Source organism: Catharus ustulatus, chromosome 4 (assembly GCF_009819885.2).
Source record: "Catharus ustulatus isolate bCatUst1 chromosome 4, bCatUst1.pri.v2, whole genome shotgun sequence".
Classification (NCBI taxonomy): Eukaryota; Metazoa; Chordata; class Aves; order Passeriformes; family Turdidae; genus Catharus; species Catharus ustulatus.
In genome coordinates this window covers 30,098,471-30,121,776 of record NC_046224.1, presented here as the reverse complement: position 1 = coordinate 30,121,776, position 23,306 = coordinate 30,098,471, and the positions used below count along the sequence as shown (strand labels likewise).

General features: G+C 37.1%; 1 long non-coding RNA gene across 1 annotated transcript in view; it reads right to left on the bottom strand.

Annotated features, from left to right (window-relative positions):
• Positions 1–210: 210 nt before the first annotated feature.
• LOC116995855 overlaps positions 211–23,306 on the bottom strand; it is a 39,435-nt gene continuing 16,339 nt past the window's right edge. The window contains exons 2-3 of the long non-coding RNA XR_004417788.1: positions 818–987; positions 211–656 (exon numbers count right to left, since the gene is read on the bottom strand). This is a non-coding gene — a long non-coding RNA (uncharacterized LOC116995855). The remainder of the gene's footprint in view (positions 657–817; positions 988–23,306) is intronic.

Sequence of the window (23,306 nt, the reverse complement as noted above, 5' to 3'; positions counted from 1 at the left end):
TTAGAGTACAGCAAGGCTTTAGCTGTTTCAGGATTCCCCAAGACACCTATGGCAAGAAAAGTTAATGTCGGTTGGTTTTTCTTATCCTAATTTCCTAACGGGGAAAGGGATGCAATAAGAAAGAACTTACTGCACAAGAAAGATCAGTCCAAGTTTCTTTTGCTGACTAGTAAGTACATATGGTCAGTTTGGGAGGACAGGGAACTAGGAGATATACAGAAAGACATCACCCACTTGACCTCATGATAACCTCAGATTCAAATGGACCTTCTGGAATATTTTTCAAAATCATTACATGAATACATTAGGTGCAAATACATTTGCAAACAAAGTTTAAAATAAATTCACTCTCACAGGCAGTTGCTGAGGATCAAATATATCACTCACACAGTAACATGACAACCTACACCAGGGATGTTGATTGACAAAGAATACTTGTCAGTCAATGACATGGCACTTGTCTCAGACAAGACAGTGGCACTTTTACCTTAGTGTGATCTTTGGAAAGAAAAGGAAAAGAAGGTCAGAGAAAAACCCACATTAAATTATCTCCTGTGACCTGGATGCTGAAAAGCAGGAGTGCATTCTTGGGCAGAATTCTTCCCAGGACCTACCAATCACTCACACATCCTCAGTAAAATTGTTCCAGAGGGTGGCTGCAAGGGAAAAATAAACATTATCAAATAGGGTGAAAAGTTAAGAAACAAGATGCCATCTCTTGAGTGGTGAAATATGGTTTGCAAATGCTTCATTTAACTAGCAGTTTGAAGATGGTTAAGGGGATGGAATATTCTGTTTAGATGTGAGTGCCCCTTACCTCCTTTTCAAAGCTTTAGGTAGGGAAAGCACAGGTCATATAAACTCTTTTCCCTCCTCAAAAGGCAATCCTAACCAGCTCCTGGGAAACCATGTGCATATGGCGCTCTTCATCTCCTCTCCCCTTCCACCTTCGGTTCCTTCGCAGATGGAGAAGATCCACAATCCTATCTGAAGAGAGAAAAACTATTTTATAAGATCTGACATTTATTTAAAATCCAAGAAATTAAAATGCCAGTTTCCCCATCAGGGAAACAGCACAATCCATTTCAAGGCATTCAGTAGGCATTCTTGTTTCTGCTGAACCTTTGCTGAGATATCAATTTAAATGACACTGGTCCAGAAGTGATATTCCTGGGAGTGTGTAAGGTTCAAATCAATTGATATTTAATTGGTTGAGATGGCCTGATACCCATGCTTTTTTACTGAAAGAATTAGAAATAAAATATTGTTTCCACTACAGATCCATCTCTCAAGAAGAGACCATGACTAGTATAAAAGCTTTTCAACCCTGCAGTAAAGTGTCAGTGACAGACAGAGTAATCCAGAAGCATTGTGTGCCTCTGAAAAGTTTGCTCATTTATAATGAAATATTCCTCAAATAAACATCAATCTTACATGCATGTTCAGAATGAGAAACACGCACTGGCTGATACCATGACTATGAGTAGAAACATAGATGGATTTCCTTGATTAATGGGAGCTGTTGCACTGCCTCCCTTTTTCCTCAAGCATGGCTGCTCTGCATAATGCCTAGTTTTCCGTGACAGTGTGCTTGCGGCTTTTCTGGTCTTAGTTTTGTACAAGCATGTACCAAAAGTGGATTAAACATCATTTAAATTTTACTTTTGTTCTCTAGTTACATTTAAGCATACGGATGAAATCTTGCATTTTCACTCTCCAGCAGTTTTTTTCTTCTTAATAATAAGCAAGATTAGTTCTAGATGGCTCTGACATTTTATGTAGGCAGAAAATGGAACATCTTTATTACCTCCTTGGGGATGTTTTCTTCTTCACATATGCTCTTCTACCTCCCATTAACTTTAATGGGATTTCCTCCTGCCAATCCACATGAGAACAAATACATCTCTAATGTATGCAATCCTTTGTTCAAGGACCACAAGCTTGAAGAATTATTCAGGAGCACTTTCAGAACATAAGGATATACAGTAGTTGATTCTTCAAACCTAAACATATGTATTTTGACACCTTCTTTTTACATGTGTCACAAAATCCTGGGGAGAGACAGGCTCAAACTGAAAGTGAAGAAGAAGAAAAAAGATAACCATACCAAAAAAAACCCACCAAAAAAAAACCGTATCATTTTAACAAATGCTTTATTTTCCTTAAAAAGGGAAGAAAGATGTTAATCTTCCACTCTTCAGTACCACATTATTACTCACTGCATCTTTCTCTATAAGGAATCACAGCATAATCAGTGTGATACATCCAAACAATAACATGGAAACTGGTAGAAATTTGCCATAGTTCCTCATAATTATTTTAATACCCGTGATAATAATTATTCATTCTTTTCCAGATTCCTACATCTAAGCACTCTAAGCATTAATTACATTAATTCTCTCAGTCCATCACTGAAATTGGTATCAACATACTCATTTTACAGAGGAAAGAAGGACACGCTTTTCTCCTCTTGAGCTACCTAGAAAAGGCACCTGAGTGTTGAAAAGATCCCACAGGGATTCATTCAAATGCTCTTCCCCTGATTAATCTACTTGAGGTAGGAGTGTATCTGCAGAATTGCTTCTGCCTTCAGGAAAATGGGAAGACTTGTAGAGATTTGCCTGACAGAATAAAATTCAAGGCAGCTTTTCTTTGCCGGAAAATGTGCTTACAAAGGGCACTGTCCCACTGCATAAGGGAGCTATTGTGGCATTGATTAGTCACAAGACAACAAAACAGGATTTTATCTCAAACTGCACAGATTTTTTCTGTGTAGCACATGATTGCAAACTACTAAGGGAATAATTTTTTTTTTTTCCTTTTATATAAATTGGCTAAATATTTTGGTAATTACATTACTACAGAAAAATCAATCACTGATATGTTAAATATTGTTTTACTAGATTTGCCTTAAAAGAATAGATAATTGTTATCCAATTTTAAACTACATAATGACATCTCCTATAACCAAAACAAAACCTCATAAAATAAATATAAACCTTTTTTTAGACCAGATCTTTCAAGGAAAAAGATTTCACAATTGGAAATCTCTGTAGCACACTAAGTAACAGAACTCTCCAAGCTGTACACACTAATTTTGAAAATATTTATTCCCTGTATTTTTCCACAAAGCACTCAGTATTCTCAGTATTTAGAGTACTCAAAAAACCCCCATGGTTTCTGAAGTTTTTCAAGGAAAAAATAAGCATACTACTCTAACTGCTGGCTCAACAGTGCATTTCTAGTCATGGAAACACTTCTGTAATTTTTAGTGTTAAGTTTTTTCTTAAAGATAGATTATGTTAGTGGTATTGTGGAATTTTTATGAAAAAATTGGTCATTTATCTTTGATGATCTTCTGAACTAAGGCCACAATTCTTAATTCTACTAATAACTGAATTTTTAAAATGCACCTTCCCTTGCTATTCTGCAACAGTCACTTCAAATCTGTTATTCCCATTAATATACCCACTGGTAAACTTAAATCAAAGCATTATTTTGAATGCACATCAGGGCTTTTGAATACAGTCATTGTAAATCTCTGCTTTTAAGACTAGAATTGCATTCATGCAGGAACAAAATAAGAGCTCTAGTCAGAAACTAAATTGATTTCTATGGACGTAAAAGCATCAAGGAGCCAAAAAAGAACCATCATCTTGGCTTGATGAGCCCATACAGCAGGTGTTTTGAAACTCTACATGATTTTTAACTCTAATCCTGTGCAATGACAAGAAATCAATGATATAATGTTAATGAGGCCAGTCATATTGATATGGGAGGATAACCTTTGAATCAGTCAAAGCCATTTCATACAGGGATAAGTGCTTAATCCTCTAAATTCAGACCATAGCTCCACTGCTGGAAACTTCAGTATTTAGATAGACACCAAAATTATGGTACTTCTAATCAATGCCTCAATGTTACTGCTTGGAGTAAGTCTTAGGAACAAATTTTTGCATGTAAAAATATACAGTAATTTCACAATTATAAGCCACACCATTTTGACTAAAATGGGAGTGCGGCTTATAATCAGGTGCGGCTTATATATGGACAAAGAATGAAAAGTTGCTGTTTTAGTTTGGAGGACAGGTGTCTGCTGAGAAAGGCAGGAGCTTCTCTTTGAAATGGAGAATGTAAACCCCCTCCCTCTAAATTATTGTAATTTTGAAATCAAGGGGCTTTCAGGCAAAGATATGGGAATTAGGAATAACAGTTCTTTTCTAGGGAAATTAAAATAGAAATACAGTACTACAAAGAAACAAACCCCAAACCCTGACAAAGTCAGAGTACAACCTGACACCCCGTCAGGCAGGGTGTTGGTAGCAGTCCCATTAAATGGTGGCTGCATCCTCCTGCAGTGACAGATGTGATTCAGTTGGAGCACTGCTCCTGTACAAGGTGCAGTTTCCTCCCAGAGGTCCAGTGGTGATGTGGTGAAATCCGGTTTTCCTCTGGAGTCCAGTGGAGAAAGGGGCTCCCTTAGTGTCCAAAACCTCTGTTTTTATCTTGGTAAGAAATGTTGGGCTCTTCCCCCTGGCTGGAGCAACTTCCAATGGGATGCAGTAATTTTATCAGTCACACAGTGGGACTCAATGGGCCATTAGCAGAAGATGACTGGCTGGAGGAAGGATGGGTTGTGAAAAGATAAAGAACAATGCCCTGCCTGGTTTCAATGGATGGCCCCTTAGAAGAATATCTGCCGTTGAGATAAGGATCACTGCCCCCACCCTCAACAGATGGTTATAGGATGGATACCTTTTATCACACCCTGTATTGTAACCCAAGACACCTGGACATGCGGCTTATAATCAGGTGCAGCTTATAATCATGAAATTACTGTACATGCAAATTAAGAAGTAATAATTATTAACACTGAATTCAAATGTTCTCATTGATTTCCTCTTCCTGCTTGAATCTAATAGTCAGTGTGAGAAATCCTAATGACATAACTTGGTTTGCATCAACTTATTTTTTGTGTGTTATCTTAAAATATTTAAGTTTCCTCTGTCTCAATGACCTCTTTTCTGATCTACTGTGGTACTTCAGGGCAACAGCATTTTGACTTTGTTTTATTCTTCCTTAAAAGGGAAGATTTCCATTTAGATGTATACATGTAACAGTGCATTGGCATTTTCCTCAATGAGTAATGAAATTGTCACATCACAGTCTGTCATGGATGGCAGAGGTTGGCCTGAGAGCTGGGTGCACAGAGAAGAGAGCAATCATGGTATGTTAAAAGAAAAGTTCAGGGTAGCACAATGCATCCATGTGATTTCTCCCAGAAATCATCATCACAGGCTAGGTGACCACTCACTCATGTCATTGTACATGTTCAATGTCTGTGCCACCACAGATCAGGGCTCCTCTGAATGGCTGGCCTGGCAGTTTAGTAAAGCAAAAGTAAAAGTTTGTGTATGCATAAACAAAGAAAAAAATTATTCTTGACTTTCCATCAGCATTCACTGTCTGGCCACTTTCTAGGAATCTTCCCCCTTCCTCCTCCTTTTCTTAGCTTTTATATGTGACCTGACATCCTATGGTTAATCCTGACATCCCTTTGGTTAATTTGGGTCAGCTGTCCTGGCTGTGTCCCCTCCCAGGATCTTGCACACCCCCAGTCTATGGGAAGGCACTGGAGGACATGGAAAGCTGGGGAGACATCACTGATGCTGCACCAGCTCTGCTCAAATATACCAGCTGCAGCCAAAACACTGGTGTGTTATCAGCATCTTTCCAGCTACCAGTGTGCAGTAACAAGAGTTACAATATACAAGGGTATTAAAATAAATAAATATTTTTTTCCTCAAAGATATAATTGGAATATTAAAAAGATTAAAACACATTGTACTACATATCCCTTCACTCCTTCACCTGAATTGATTCCCTGTTTGCTTTAGTTTTTCTCAAATGGTGCATAAAATACTAAGATTAGTACAATTTTCTCAGTAAGGTAGCAAGTACTTTTCATCTCCAAAAAGTTGATTGAATTGGGTGGCTAGCTCAGCTAGTCAATGAGAAATAAATGCTGGAGGGTGTTTAAGAACGAATTCCTTGTTTTCATCTATAGTGGTAAATAAGGAGAGAGTTACAATTTTTCATATTTACCTAGGAATTTTAAAACAGCCTTAGGAAAGGGGTTTATAGGTGTGAATTTATGTCTTTTTTAGAAGTCAATTACGCAAACTATTTCCACACACTATTTTTTTCTCATTTTAATCCACATCTCTGAATACGCTTTCCTGCTGTTTTGTACCATCTTTCACCCAAATTGCATGATGATACACCACTGTGTGTTAAGTTGCAAGACCGCCTACCTAGGAAAGCCTATTTAGTACTGATACTCAAATCCTTGTACCCTGCTTTTGGGCAAGCACCGTGTCGAATCCTTGTAGCATTGTCTGGGATAAAGATGTATGTGTACACGGAAGTAGAAAATTAAATTTTTGGAGTGTATACACTTTAACAGTAGCCTTTCCCCTCAATTAAAATTCTTTGTACTGCCTATTTAAGAACTTTCAGGTTTTTACACCAGATTAATATAAAACTTGCTTTTAGACCCACAGTGTTCCAAAGGATTAATGTACTTTTTAAAAAATTTGTTTTACTTTTATCCATCTAAGCTAATAACATGTTTTACAGAACAACAGGTCTCTTTCAGATACTAGGATTCCCAACTGACATGTAGCTCTCTATTTCCCAGGGCAGTACAAAATCCACACATTCGGAACATAGTCATCTTTCAGAAGGAGGGTGTACTAAAGAAAGGTCAACAGAGAGCTGTCAAATGTTCTGTGTCTGCTCTGAGTATTATTCCTTTGTTTTGAGGGCTTGGCTTAGGTGGTCAGAAATGCCCTGCCAATGCCAGCATGGCAGCAACAAGGAACATCCCTTCCTGGATTCCCTCCCTAACCTATGGAAACATAGGAAAGCACCTTCCACCTTACAAAAGCACCTTGTAAAGACTAGGAGTGCAAAAGCCCATCTTTTACCAAAGGCTTCTGATTATTTCTGATTAGCCCGCACTCTGGTTTATGCACTGACTACATCAAAGGTTGTTAGACCATGAGCATGTCTTAGGAGTGTCAGGATGTGAGCATCTGCTGTGCTAGCCTAAAACAAATCTTGATTTACTTGGATGGTCTCATGCAAATAGATTCCCTAATCCACCAATACTTAGTTAAGGACCGCTGCAACAACGCTTGTCCCTGTAATGGGTTCCTCTAATCAGCAGTTCTTTCAGTCTCTACAAGCCCAGAAGCCTTTGTTTCCTTTCCAAGAAAACGAAATTTCTCCTTCTCACATGATCCTGTTGAATGAGTGTATTATTTGTAGTACACAATGCTCTGTAAAATGGTCTGAAATGTTCATATTTCTTCTGAACTAACTCTCTTTTGTCATTTTCTATTCCTGGCTAGTGGGATTGCTAAAACACCTATTTTCTCTCAAAGTTTTCAGCCAGTGACTTGCCTGCCTTGGTGACTTTTAGAGTACTTTGTTACATTTATCTTACAGTTTGTTCTGCTTTACTGATTTGTCATAAATCCAGTAAATCTCAAACTCTCTAGACTGTTGTGTGATTAATTTACTTATTTGTAATCGGTTTATATTTGAATTCCAGAACTGAAAAGATACTCCTTGGTTTCTAGGTCATTTTCTTTTTTGTGGCTACTTTGGTTTTTACAGACAAAATTCCTTTTAAAACAATATTTTTTACCACTGCTTTGCCTGAATATCATTTAGCCTTTTAATACTCCATATTGTCTTTAAAATTCACGTCTTTTCAAAAATTCACACATAGTACTTTTATTCCTGAAGGAAGACTAGACCATCATTCACTACATTTTGTCTCTGCAAGGACTGAAATTTTGATTGTCTGTGTATTAGCACTAACAATGCTACCAAGTATTCCGGTTGACTACTTCTAAGAACAGACATAACTTCTTTTCCTGAGTATTTGGTATATAGGATGAATCAACCTTATTCTAAGTTATGATAAATCAACCCTTGAAGTTGAATCTTGACATCAGCCAGTCAATATAGTCCATAACTTTCAAATATAATTTGGATATGCCCCTGTACTTGAACCAAGAATATTTTTTTTTCTCAAAATTTCTCAAGAATCCTGAAATCTACAGAACAATAAGCAAACAAACAAACAAAAAGACAATTGTGAATGTGTAAGATCAGGTTTAGGGTAGCAATTGGTTTTAATTTTCACAGTGTACTATTCCAGGTTAAAAGATGGGTGGTCTCTTAATCTTTAAAATTAGTCTTCAAAAACAAAATAAGTTTGCATAATTAATAAAGCTGTTATTTGTGTGGTTTGGGGAACATTGTGGTGTTTGAGTCTGTTATGTTCAGGCATTTTTCATCACCATTCCACAAGCAGTTTTTTTGCAAGAGTTCAGTCCAACATTTATCTTTATTTACTGCTTTTAAAAAACTTTATTTTGACAGGGATATTCAAGTGTTTTAATAGTTGTAGAATATTTCATATTAGTTCAGTGATTCCAGTCTAGTTTACCAGCTCATATTCTTTATTTCTTTTTTATTTTGAGAGTATAATTCCATTCCTGTCATAATTCCATTTTCAGGCCCTGTCAGTATTTTCATGGGCCACTAAGTACATATCATCAGTTGCAATAATATGTTATTAACAATTTCTTTGCCTCTTGTTCAGACTATATGCCTGCTTCAATGACATTTTATTTCATGTTAAAATCATGAGACTTCTCATGAACACTTAGCTTTGTCCATGTCTCAGCAATGTAATACACAAGAGAGTAAAGGTCTAGCAGTATTCAGAAGAGAAAACTTTGTTTGATAAGAAGATTTTCTCCCCAGCGAAATAACAAGTGAGATATTTCTGAAGTTCAAATGAGAAGGATTTTCAATTTCACTGGCATTAGCCAATAGATCAAAAATCCACATTCATTTGAAATCAGAAAAAGTTTATTTTACTTTTAACAGTTTTCATTAATATATTTATGGATAGTTATTAACTTTTTAAATGTGAAACATTCAAAAAACACACTTTCTTCCTACTTAAAGATTTGTCATTTACCTTTTCCATTGCAGTATTTTACTACCTAGTATGCTGTACAGAAAAAAACATTAAAACATGGGTAATACTTGAATATATCTTAAAACCTACTCTGTAGCTAAGATATGATTTTCCCAAGACAAAACAAGAAATTATTTCTCAGCAGATTATATTTTTACCTTAGCCCCTGTGTTTGAGATCTGAACAATGGTGTTCTCCAATTATGAATATTTTTTATTTGTCCAGTTTCTGTAGTGAGTAGAATGGTGTTGAACATATGACTTTTCTAAAAGAAAATCACAGTGTTATACCTAGGGGTTTAATTTCTTTTAAATTTCTAAAATTGCTGTTCTAGAGATGAAAATGGTACATTTCATCTAGATTTGGCTGATTTGCAAATAGGATCATTTTATTAATAAACTGTTGTGGTATCCTCATCTTCTTCCAGTCTTCAGGGTGATAATGTTTCTTTTAATTCTCAAACCACACAAACAAATAAAAGTGTACATTTGCATTGTCTAATCTATGGTGGTTTCTACAACCCCTGTGCGGAAGTTCTAGCTCTTTGACTCTCATAAATGCATTTTAGGCATAAAAAATTATGGCAAGTTCACAACCTACTGGGCAAGAGGATTTATAAAATGTAGAACATTAGAAACATTTTCTTGCTTCCAGTGACAGTTTTACCTCATTAATAGATCTATCAAAGAAGATTCCCATCAGACATTGTGGTTGCTTTGTGCTGTCCATAGATATAAGAACTGACCTATCCTAAACAGAAACAAAACTGAAAAAATTTTGGTGAGGCTTCTTTAAACACAAAAAATGTGCAAAATTATTCTCCTCTATGAGAAGAAAGTTAATAAGAAATAAGTAGCAGCATAAAAAATTTCCTTACTTCCAGGATGGGGGGAAAGTGTATGCTGTGATTTATTTTACAGCAAATGCTATCCCTCCCACTCTTTCCAGAACAAGCATTCTTGCACATCATGAATTTCCAATATTTTTTAAAAATCCTTTTTTTTTACAGGTATTTTACTTATTGACATTCATGCCATATCACCTATTAAAATTTTGATGATTCATGTAAAGTATTTGGCATTAAGGGCAAGATTTTCATTTATCAAGATGTACAAGTTATACTACTTAGCACAATCAAAAGTAATGTAAAACTTTAAAGGCTTAGGATTTCAAGATTTTGTCTTCATGTCCAAAATTGAAGTTTTGCTGACACTTCTCCTTCTGTCAACAGAGATTTTAAACTCAATCATTTTGGTCACAGTTGCCAAGTTGGCCGCCAAGCTTCATTTTGCACAGAAGATCCTCCCTGTTGGCAGGCAGCAGTTCAAGGAGGCATCTTTTCTATTCAGCTGCCCTAGTAACTGCACCACAAAGTTATCATCCAGGTATTTCAGGAGTCTTCTGGACCTGTTTGTGCCAGCTGTGTGGCGCTCCCAGCTAAGTTGAAGTGTTCCCACTCAAATGGTGTTCCAGGAAAGCTGAAGTCCCCTGTAAGAACAAGTGTTGTTGATTTGGAGGTGTCTTTTAGATCCTTTGAGGATAATTCATTGTTCAGAGAAAACCAGATTTTATATCTTCAAAATTCACGTATTATTGGGAAGAAAAGAAGCCACATTGTAAAAGTCAAAATAATTGTTAGTACCTGGCCAACAGTTTTCTCCCAAAGCAATCATATATCTCAATGTCTCTGAACTCCTGAAGTTCAGATTGAGCCTTTCCATCTCTTCACTTCTGTTCTCTTCCATGTATCTTCAAGTACAGCCAACCCTTGACCCTAAATTCAGACAGATCTCCACTGTGAAGCTGAAACATCACTGCTTCTTCCTATGTTTACATGGAGACTTAAGATTTCTCAATCTCGAGTTTCTAGAAGAATGGCCAGATATTCTGAGCATCATTTTCTCCATAATCCATTACTATTTTCTGGTCTATGTGTCAAAACAGAAAATTCAAAGGCTGACTGCAAAACTCATCTCAGCTCATATTGTTGTGCAGTAGGAGTGTAATGAAAAATACCACAAAACAGGGTTGTGTTACTAAACTGTGAGGCAGAGGTCAGACTTTCTTTATTTATTTCTTTCTCTCTTTCTTTGAGGGAACAGAGACATATACTGTTGTAAAAATCTATTCATGTAGACATGACACAGCATCAGAGAGGTAACAACCTTCCTCCTCTTTTACAAAATAAAACTAATGAAAAGCTATAAAATCTAAAGAAAAATATAAGGAGAAAAGGTTGGAGTTACTCTGCTTAGACAACAGTGAGATGATGGAGAATATTTTTTCCTAGCTTAATTCCATTCTCCATTTATTAAACTCACTGACACCAATGCTACTTTATTGACTCCACCATTTCTCTTTATTGAAATGTTGATTTAGCCCAGCATGCTCCATATGTTTCAGCATATTGTTGTCCAAGAGTCATTGGGATCTAAACATTAGCTTAAAATTCTCTGTTGAATGGAGAGACACATATTTTCCTGTGCTCTGGAACTGAAGCTGAGGATTGGGATGGAGGGCAGAAGAGCAATGGTGGGTAAAGGGAAAGTCAGAAAGACAGAGACTTGTAGGTCCAGGAATAGTGACATTGGCATTTTACCTTGTAGTTTTTTCCAGTGGGGGAAAAAAGCATAAAGAGCAATGAAAAAAAAAAAAATTGATTGCTGCAACATGGTGCCACATCAAATTTCTCTCAGAAATGTCTTTCTTCTAGCTCTTTTCCTTCTGTGGATCTAGATGTGCTAAGTAGCTACCCAGGGCTTTCAACCAGAGCTGTAGCAGCTGTCTCTTGGCAAGATTCCATTCTGAGACACAACCATTGCACCTGGGGAAACAGGTGGTTACTCTTTCAATGTGAATTTCAGGATTCAAAAAAACTTCTCTAGAAGTTAGCAAAGCCAGAGCCTTTTGAAATGGAAGGCAGAAAACAAGCCTGCTCGTCACAGAAGAATTACTTGCCAAATTAGCTGTCTGTTTGAGAGAATACCACGATGCAAACCCTGGCTCTGTGTAGCCCACAGCAATAACAGGAGCATCAATGTTGGATGAGTAGTTATCCTGTCTCAAGCTGGCCTAATTAATATTCCAAACTAGTGAAGAGTCATACTGAGATCAAGATACTAGTTTAATTGCCACAGTGAGGTTTCTCACTCAGGATGAACAAGTTTGAGAAATCAATCTGAATCTGAGATTAAAAAAAATTTTTAAAACCTGATTTTTTCCCCCACATCCTGGCTCTTTGTATCCCGCCCTGATGTTGTTTTACTGGTTACTCTGGTTATTCAGGTCCTCAGTATGAGCAGAAATCCTATCCATCCATTCCAAAATCTCCATATGATGGAAATAAAATGTTTCTTTTACTGATTTTTTTCCTATGATTTTCATCTGAAAACACCCAACCAGAGATATCTACTGCACCAAATACATATTGGTTGCCTGACATCTCCAGCTTGAAAATTCAACCTGTGCCTATAAATTCCACAATTGTGGATATGTGACGGGCTAAACAACCTACCTATCACTTCTTTATACAATCATGTGCCAACATGTGCCTCTACTTTTCACAGAAACATTTTAAGTTTTTTTTAAGTGACAGAATCTTTGTTTTCTCATGAGCTATTCAGAAACCCTGTAGCAGTTGACTTTCAGACTATTACTGTCAGAATCTCGAATGACTCTAATTTCATTCTACTTTGTCTTCCTTCCAGAAGTCATTAATTAAGGACATTATTCTGAAGCACTAGTGCCTGAACATGCCAATGAAAATTCAGTTAAATGACTCAGCTTCTGAGAATGAATTTGTTTCTTTCCAAACAAAGCACTAGGCCTTCATGAATGCAGAAGAGCAAAAAGTTTAGAACAACCTGTTCCGATTTTGTGAGCAATTTTTAAACTTTGCTTGCTGCCAGTTTGTCTGTGAGTTTCTCAGTCTGCTGAAAGATAACCATAAGTCACTCTCTTGCCTTTTATCCTGAGAAGTTCATAAATCATGACTTTATCAGAGGCATTTGCCACTGTAAAATGCTGAGTTCCTGTAACATGAATTGTCTCTCATCTTCCTACAAAATACTTATTCTTTTAGAAAGAAAAAACCCAACAACAAAAAAAAACCACAACAGAAATGGTTAGTGGTGGAGTCGTTTTCCTACGAGTAGAAAATATGCTAAACAAAACCATTAGACAATCTTTGTAGGAACTGCTTCAATTCATGGCTGGGACATAAGAAAACAGATTAGATCTACAAAGCACATATCTTGTCGCTGTCTGCAGTGTCTACAGAGAATGGACTGTTTCATTTCCCGGATTCATGGATCCCTAATGAAGTGTAATTGTATCTCCATGATGGTTTCATGCTAATTGAAGGAGACTACAGAGGAAACTAGCTTCTGAAAGCAAGCAGTTAACATTAGTCTTTCAAGGTAGTTCCAGCTTTAGTCTTTTTTCAATGTAATTCCAGCTATTTTTTCACCATCCATTTCTATCATCATTTCATCCTTTCAGAGAGCACAGAGACATAGGAATAACAAGAATACATTATGATTTTTATAATATAAAAATATTAATCTTTTAATATCTTCTTGCAAAGAAGTAATGTTTTTAATTGGATTACAAATTTTTACTAGCTTTCTTACACTGGCATAAATTCAGCCTCATACTGTCATGAGACTTAAGACACACCACTAACTATAATATTCTTCTTATTCTGTCAAAACAGTTATTTTATTAATCCATTTATTACTGAGCCTTGCCTACTGAGACCCAGGCAGAACCCTGCATGATCTCTTTCTCTCTTACCTCCTTAACCACCTGCCTGGGGCAGAGCAGAATCATTTATTATTTCTACGTCTGAATTTCTTTCAGTCTGAAATTGTTAATTACAGATGCAAAAAAAAGTCAGGCCTTTTCTAATTACCTTCCCCCTACTGCCTCAGACAAAATGATTGTTCTGTATCTGAGACTACACAATAGAGATTTTGAAACTGAAAAGAATGAGTTGCCAGGCTGAGGTGGCATTAGCTAAATTGCCACCTTCATGACAGTAGAGGGTTAAGCTTTCACACAATCATTTCACTTGCTTTGATTCAGACATTGAGCAGTATCTTCTTATACTGTGCCCACTCTGTGCACTTTTATTGCATCACTGTAACCTCAGCAGTATAACTGCTGAGGAAACATAAATTAGCCTTAATGTGGTTGTACATGAATTCACAGGGGTTTAACACCCTTTACTTGGCCACAAGAACAAGCTGCCCTTAATGTAAGACAAAGTCTGTCCTGAAACATCTTCTAACTGCATACTTTGTACTTCTCTGCTGAGGAAGAGTTCTCACAGTACTGTTTTTTCACCTTCATTTCACCATCACTCTTGCTAAAAGTCTTCAGAGGTTCCCAGGTAAAATGACCATAAGAAAAAAATATGCTTACATCCCCTCAACTGTTTTGTTTAGATTCTGTCCTGGAGTGATCACCTTTGAGTACATTACAGTGCTAATAAAAAAAGCATAACCAGTTTGGCAACTTAAAGAAAATACATGCATTTAAGAAAAAGCCAGTGTTTAAGAAATATCATTTTGTTATTTAAGCTTTTGCATTTGCTTTTTCAAAAGAATTTTATTGTAGCTCTGAGGAAGGACTATATACTCTAACCATTCTCTGCTTTACAAAATTTATTTGGTAAGTATAACTTCCCTACACCTTCCTAGCTGACAGTAGAAAAACTAAACCTAACTCCTTTTCAAAAACTTTGTAATTTCCTTTTTTTTTTTGTAGAGGATTATGGAGATAGCTTTGACTGAATCAAATTATGCTCCAAAAGCTTTTGAAGAGAAGTTCAGTCTCTCCAGGTACTCAGAATTCTCTTCTATAGGCTGAAGAAACTGATGGAAAGGTTTAATCAGGTTTGATCAAAGGGTCTCTCCTCCAGGATTTTTCTGAATTAGATTAGAACTGGAATAATGAACACTAACAGAGTCAGTAATGTATACATTTAAAAGGAAAATAATTCCAGGATTTTGTCTTCCCTAGGAAAACTGTGTTTAACCTGTATTTCTAGGTCCATGTAATTCAGTGACACCACACTTCATCATTTCATGGTTTTACAAAGATTATAATTTCAATAGAATATCACATTTAGCATTTACAATTCAAGGACATAAAACAGAAAAGAAGAAAAAGCAGATAACCCAACCACGACAGTAAAAATGAGAGCAGGCATTGAAAGTGCAATAAACCCCATAACTATTTCTTCATGGAGGGAATTTTTGCATTTCAGTTCTTGTTTTCTCTGGTGTTTTTAGCTTACCTGGAGATGCCGTTTCACTTCATCAGCTCCTGATTTTACAGAAAGCCCAGAGCTCCACTGAAATCAGCAGAGCTGTTCTCAGGCCCCACAGCTCAGCTCTGTTATCAGCCTGAAGAGCTAATATGTTTTTGGCTGCCCACCCATACAAAGCAATTCCATTGATCTGAAACAAAAAGCTTCTTACAACTGTGGTAGCTGGAATTATTACTAATGATTTACTAAAGAGATTAAATTTTGTTTCAAAGGCCCCAGACATGTCTGAAACTTTCCAATTGCATATTTTTTACATCCATTAATCTAATAAAAAAAATCTACATTTAATATTCAGCTTTTTTTTTTAAAAATTGATGTCCTTTCCATCCAAGTTCTACTGCAGCCCCACACCCCCCACAGAAAGGTAACCACACTAAGTGCAAATTGCATTTGGTTGCCCTCAACCCTGCAATGCTATCGGTTCATCTCTATATCACTGCCAGTTATTTGCACTGAGATATCTGTTTTCGAAAAGCACGTAAATTTAGGTCCTCCAATTCCCTATTGCAGCGACATGTCTCTGTGTGGGGAGATGTTTTCACTTTTAGATATCTGATTTCACAAGTGTCTCAACCTGATGAGAGAATAAATGCCTCTTTTTTTTTTTTTTTTGAGTCAATGGAGACTGTAAGGCTGAAACAAATGCTGAAAATTACTTCCAAACTAAATCTCAAAACTTAGCTATCAAAATAGTATCTATTCCATTAGTATATTATTGACAAGTGTATCTTCTCAGTGAGGTTAATTGGTGCTCCCTGCTCTTACAAACCAATGTGAATGCAAATCATGCCTTGCAATCAGCTTTGAGATCGGAGTATATTGTCCGTTGTTACATTGGTCTCCCTTTTACACATGAATCAGCATGGCTTAATAAGCTACTTTCATCATTTAATGCTCCCATCCAAAATACAAACTAGCTCAGCTTCTCTAAATTATTATCAAATCTATCATATTCTGTAAATTGTAGGCTTTATTTATAAACTTGATCTTTCCCTTTCAGCTGAAGCAACTGATTTTCAGTTTTTCATGTTCTTATTCACCTGAATAATTGACTCTTAATTACCCAAGTAATATCACAAACCCCAATTACTTGTAGTAGGGAAAAAGTTCAAACGCTTTTGCCATCACATCTAGTGATTTAGTCTGATTAAATTTCTGTCAGTAGGGCTGGAGAATGGCACACACAGCACAGCTCTTCAATAGGGCTCCAATAGCATCAACTGTGTGGATGAATCAGTGTAAGGCTGTAATCTGAGTATTTTCCACATGACTGTTCACTCTTTGTTCATTTAAGTAAAGTTTCAGGGGTTTTTAAACATCTATTTCTTAATTTATATGCTGAAGTTTTGGGGGAGTTTTTTGTATATATTCAAGCTTCTTTGCAGGTGACACAGACTAACTTTATCTACTATGCTACATATTTTCACTAATAAGTGAAGGAAGTAGCCACAGGAAGGTTTTCCTATAATTTCTTTACAACAAAAATAAATTGTATGAATTTAAAAAAAAAATCTGTTTCCTTACAAAAACATTGTGCATACAGATTGTCTAGAGAGGTTCTGGAGTCTCTCTCACTGGAGATATTCAAGAATCATCTGGACACATTCCTATGCACTGTGGTCCAGGATGATCCTTGATGAGGCTTGAGCAGGGAGGGTGGGCCAATGTTCCACTGTGGTCTCTTCCAACCCGACCTATTCTGTGGTTCTCTGAACATCAAACATTAAACTTGCTGGGTAGTTTTTGAAAATTCTTTTCTGGCATTTCAATTGTGAGTATTTCCTTTTGTTTGCAATTAAGTTAACACAAAAGACTTAATAATTTCAACAATCCTCTCCTCTGAATCATAAAAACTACCTTTTTTTAGTAAAAATTAGATTATGGCCAGGATTTTACTGAACTGTTTTTCAACTCATACAAAAATTGTTTCTGGAATATGAGGTAAGGTGCTTTTTGGATGGTCACTATTCTATCTTGAAATATATGTACGTGTCAAAAGTGCAGCTATGTAAATATACTTTAGTAAAGGTCCTTTCTGTAAAATGAGACAACAAATAACAGATTTTTTTGGATCTTAAGAGGTCCTCATGTCTTTTCCTGTTAATACTAGAAATTCTAATTGACATTATGTTATGTGAGACTTTTTGTCAGCTGAAACACAAGAAATAATGTGACAGTCACTGGATCTGCAAAAATCCAAGTGCAGTGACTCCTAAAAAAGTCATATAAATTTTAGACTGACTAGAATGTAAAGTCTCTCTAGAGGGCAGTGGGAATTACATGTTTTGCTGTGGGAATGCTGATTTAAATGTACGCAAAGATATTCTCATCCAAAAGTAACTCAATTACCAAATGCATCTTTTTATCTTCTGTTATTTTTTAGAAAAATAATGTGAGTTATCACATCTTTGTGGCTGTGTAAATTCATACCTTAAATACCTTAAATATTTCTTAAATATGTAAAAATTTGATTTTGAGGGAGAAGGGGGAGCTGGGAAGAGAGAGAGAGCAGGTGGTGTGCCTTATCTGAGCCTAGATCTCAATCTCATTTATAAGATCTCTGTTTCTAGGAGTTTAACTAAGTAAAGAGAACCAAGGAGAAGGGTATGGGAGGAGGGAAGAAGGGAAGCTCACAGGATCCAGAACCTATGTGTTTGTACCTCTTTCAATCCAAGAAACTGATAAATTTGAGGTAAACCAGAGAACAAATCTTAGTAATGGGTAGGAAAGGAAAACTTTGTCATCAGCTTGCTGATGCAGAAGCCGACTGTCATGACATATTTCTATTTTTTCAGTTCTTGCATTTATTGAAGAAGGAAATTTTTGAAAGAAGTTAGATTTCTAAGTCACACTGAAGATGGATGTTCACTTCCCTCAGGTTCTATGAGACAAAAAAAGTTATTTTAATTTAATCCTTCTGACTTTATATAATGAAAACGAGATAACAGACAAATTCTCACTGATGATAGCTGCTGCTACTATTATTAATATTATTACTGTTGTTATTGTTGTTATTGCTGTTATTGTTATTATTACTTTCTATCATTTATCAATTCTCCTGATTATTATTAAAAATAATAAATAATGAAAATTCATATACTGAAAAAGACATGTCATGGCAGACTACAATCCATGAAGCAGGGTAATTAGCTGTTTATCAATGCAGCTGAAAATCCAGGAAAAAAACCCCAAAGATTCTGTTTATTAAAAAAATAATCCTTGCATTTCTTTTTTGAGCAAAACAAGTGAATCTGTGTGGCTGAACTGTCAGACTTTAATTGCTCTGAAAGCCTAATGACAAATGGGGAGAAGTGTCAGAAATTCACATGATTTATTATCTTCCTACACTTCAGTTTCAAGCAAATGTACAATCCCAGAGGGATTCTCAACCACTTCCTGACAGGCCCTCAGCACTGAATTAATACAGAAGGTAAAAGAAAAGTTGATGTAGAGTATCAGAATTGATTAATGGAAGTCATGTCAGCTGCCAGTCCTCTGCAAACTAATTAGGCAAAATGCTCAAGAAAACTCAGTGCTGTATGTGAAGGTTGCCAGAAACTTTAAGGAGGATCATAAAAATAAGTAGATTATTATTTTAAAAATAAATAAATAAAAAAGAACAACTGGAATTTTGTTTTGCTTCAAAATTTAATATGTATACATTTGGCCAACTGACTTTTGCCTAGAAACTAAGATGTTAGTCCTACAAATTCTAGTGATTTCTGTTTGAGTTTTCTAACCTCTGGAGTAACTCTTTATTTAAAGAGATTTGATTGGTTTATAACGGAGTTCTGAAACGCTGATGAAGTAATAAAGCCCAGACAATCCTAGGTCAAAATAATGTCATCCTCAGTGCAAGAATTTATGTCATTACATTGAACTAATTCATTCACCCATATGTCTGGGCTACTAAAGACTGAAGTATTCTCTTGCTCAGCATGCCCAAAAATCAAACCCTGTAACAACTGACATGCTTTTGGCCTTGACTCATGTTCAACATGGACATAGAATGCCAAGGGAAAACCATGTAAATGGTTCATATAGCACAACCTGGAACATATTTTTAAACATTCTGAACATTCCTATACCCAGGCACTACAGCTGATGCTGTTTTCTTAAATTAAATATGTTGTCTGCCCTATAAAGAATAAATAACCTCTTCTTAAAATTGAAGTCTTTACTCACAGTACAGGGCTTTCATGAACATTATTCTGTCAGAAATACTGGACTCAGTTCAGCCCCTTCATCCTATGAAGAGTTGGAACCATTGCACTGCTACCAAGTAAGTCTATAAAAAGTCATCTCCTCTATCACAGAACAATGTCACCTGATGGTATTTTCTCATGTCCATGTGGAAGTGTCAGAAGCCAGAATTCACTGCATCTGTGGACAGAGCAAAACCAACGTCAACCCCATCCATATTGCTTTAGTCTTTTCGTGTATATTCTACAAATAATCCCACATTAGACCTTTACTGCACTATTACGGATCAAAAGTCAAGGCCAGTTTTTCCATGCAATTTATGCCCTTATTCATGTCATGTGAAAAGGAGTTGAAGCTCACAGATAGCTGGAGCCAGTGAGGAAGATGTGCACAGGCCAGTAGCTTCACTCTGAAGAGGCTTCTTCATCTGCTTGCTAATTTCTCTTCCTGGAGCAGGGCCAGCTCAGCCCTTCAATACCTGAATCCATAACTTCCCCAGTGTCTCACATCCCCATAGAGTATTATCAGCTCCATCAGCCCATTTCCAGTGTTTTCTCATGAATCACATCCCAGCTGAGTCAATGTGGTGGGTGTGTGTGAAATCAGAAATAGCCCTGCTGTGCTTAGAGACAGGAAGGGACCCCAGCTTGTCCTGAATTTTCAATGAAAACATGCTTGACAGCCTGGTTCTCTCATGGTATGCCAGGTCCCTTTTCTGCTTAAGCATCCCTAGAGTTCATACTTCCCTGGAGTCCACACACCTTTGGAAAAATCAAAAACACAAGGAGTGGACTTCAATGTATGAGTGGAAGATATCCTTGTAGCTGGTTCTGTCACACATTTTGTCCAACTCCAGACCCCTTGTTGGTCTATTTACTCCTACTTCAAGAGACCACACACCCAGCTCCATCAGTTCCAGGACAGCTCAGACTTCCAGTCATTGGAGATGCCGTCCTGGAGCAAAAAAGAAGTTTTTGTACCAGGATTTCAAAGGACTTTCTCCCACAAAAGCAAATTGATAATGGTATGACAGTCCACAAGGAGGGGTTTTGGGAACACATCCCTTCTGCCTGTGTACACATTCCAGTCCACAGAGAGAGTCCAGCTGTGACCGATTAGGTGTTCAATGTGTTTTGCATGCAAAAGACCTAGAGAGGGATCAAGAGTCATTTGGGAGCCTTTTCTTCGATTGTGGTCTCTCTGTCTGAATGAGAGAAGCAAAATCCTAGACAATAACAATTGGGACAAATTGCCAGAACAAAGTGTGTAGTGTCTGATATTCTCAGGATATAACAGATTCAAACTGAGATACCCACATAAAATTAAGAATCAACACCCAAATCCACTAGTGGCATATCCATGGGGCCTGATGCTTATTCAGACATTCTGACGCCCCATGCAGACACTAAAGTGCCAAGCTGATAGGGACAGATGTTTCACAGCATGTTTCACTTTGCCTTGCAGAGAAAGAGAGAGCTGCTATATGAGCAGTGGGGAAAGGTGGTCATTCATATTTCACACTGATAAATCTTTAATCCCTCTTCTTTTCCTCTATTTATCCTCCCATAGCAGTTCCCTGGAAAAAGAGGAGTTGAGAGATTATTGCCACTAATTTGGGACAGTGGACGAGAGCAGGCAAGGTTTGATGTTTAGAAGCAGACAAGGAGTATCAGAGCTCTTGGAATGTCCAAGGCATCCCATGGGCCCTGATACGTGCATGTAACCAGAGCACTCTGAGGACACCTGCAGCTCTCAGAGGTCAAGTGACTTAACAGGTGCCAAAAACCTCTTCAGGAGCCTAGGTCTGTGATAAATTTAAACTTAATCCCCACAATCTTTGTTTCTATTTTCTCATGTCTCTGTGACAACTAATATCTAAATCTAGCCAAAATGTTCTCTAAATAAAAACTGCCTAATATGGTCAGAGATGCATTAGCTTGAAGTAATTAGCCCGAAAAGCAGAGCAGTTATTAGCTGTAGTTCCATCTACTGATGGATCATTGTTTATTAATATTAGGTATAAATATGCCTTGGAGATACAGGCAGGTCCCGCTCTCTCACTGTGGTTGTCACATTTTGCCAGTGCCACCTGACCTCTTTATGGCTCTTCTTGACTATCCTTTGGGAAAAAGGAGACAGATCAATACAGAGTGGCAATGACGGGCTACAGCCTGTTCCTATTTCACTTGACATTGATTGACACTGAGTTTCCTGGAGAACAATTGATCCATGCTCAGAAGAGAGTCCTGCATATCCCATCTGCAAAGGTAGATTGGCAGGCACCAGGACCTCCCTGTCTATCCCCAGGCATCCTGATGAAATTCCACACCGTTAAACCACAAGCACCAAACTTCAACCCTGCAGCTCTCAATCAGCAGATGCAGTCCAATGGCTCCCTGATACAGTCTGTAAGGCCTGCCCACTGCTGGCAAAGGCTGCTTGATGACAGACATAAAACTGACATATGCATGTCCCTGGATCCTGATATCCACGAGCAAACCCAAAGTATCACCCTGAATATCCTGCCAGACTTGCTCTTGCACGTCAGTGTTGTAGTCTTCAGCCAGCACATCAGATGCTCTCAGGGTAATTATGTCAGGGAAACTAAGCAAACACTTCACAGCAGAATGGACTCATCCAGACAATCTATAAAGGATTAGGTAGTTGCCAATGGATGAACATTTTTCACAGAATAGTCATCCTCTCTCTAATCCTCAGCTCTGTATCTTAGGGAAAAACACAAAATACCTCCAAAAAAGGGGGCATAAGAGCTAAAACCCATAATTTTACTGGAAACAGAAAACATGGCTCAGCAGAGCTAGCATTTGTACCATACATAATATGATCCGTCGCCTGATAATTTTCTGTCTATCAATTTCTCTGTTAATTTTTTTCTCTCAAGCATGAAAAGATATTACATCTTCTTTTTCCTTTTCTTTCCAAAATGGTCTACCTGTTACACAAATGAACTGAACTCTAGACATGTTGCAAAATTGTGTTTGCTTTTGAAATCTTCTGTTTTTCTTTCAGACATGAAGTGTTCCCAGACATTCATCGAATTTTTCCAAATGAGCAAAGAAATTAGCCTCTACCATACCAACTAGAAAGGAACACAGTGAGGACTTATTGACTTCCATAAATTTAAAGCTACTGCAAGATTAAAATATGATTCATAGACTTTTTCTTGAACAAAAGTAAAAGGAGGGGAATTTGCTATCAAAAATGTTCTTATAATGTCCAGATGCAAATGAGCTCTGCAGGGATTTAATTCCTTCCAGGCTGAAAACTTGTCATCATTTCACCTTACATTGACTTGAGATTAGGCTGTTATCTTGAAACAATCTGTCACAGAATTCAGTATCTATTTTTTTCTTCCCTCTTGCACTAGTGGAAATTTTTCTATCCTGACCACTTTATGGAAAAAAAGATGGCTTTTTTTTAAAATTAAACACAATCTTTAAAAACAAATGAGAGGGTCTGACAGATGTATAAGCTGTGTACTAGGGTAATTTTAAGATATCTGCACAATCCTGTGAAATGACAGGAACTCCTTTTGCAGAGCTGACCTAAAAAGAAAAAGGCACATTACACACGGCGGATGCATGAACCTCGATATTAAAAGCTGGAGAGTGCCTAATGAGCTGTAGGAGAACAAGGCTTGAGGGGATGTGTTAACTAACACAACATCAGCCACGACTCTGCAGT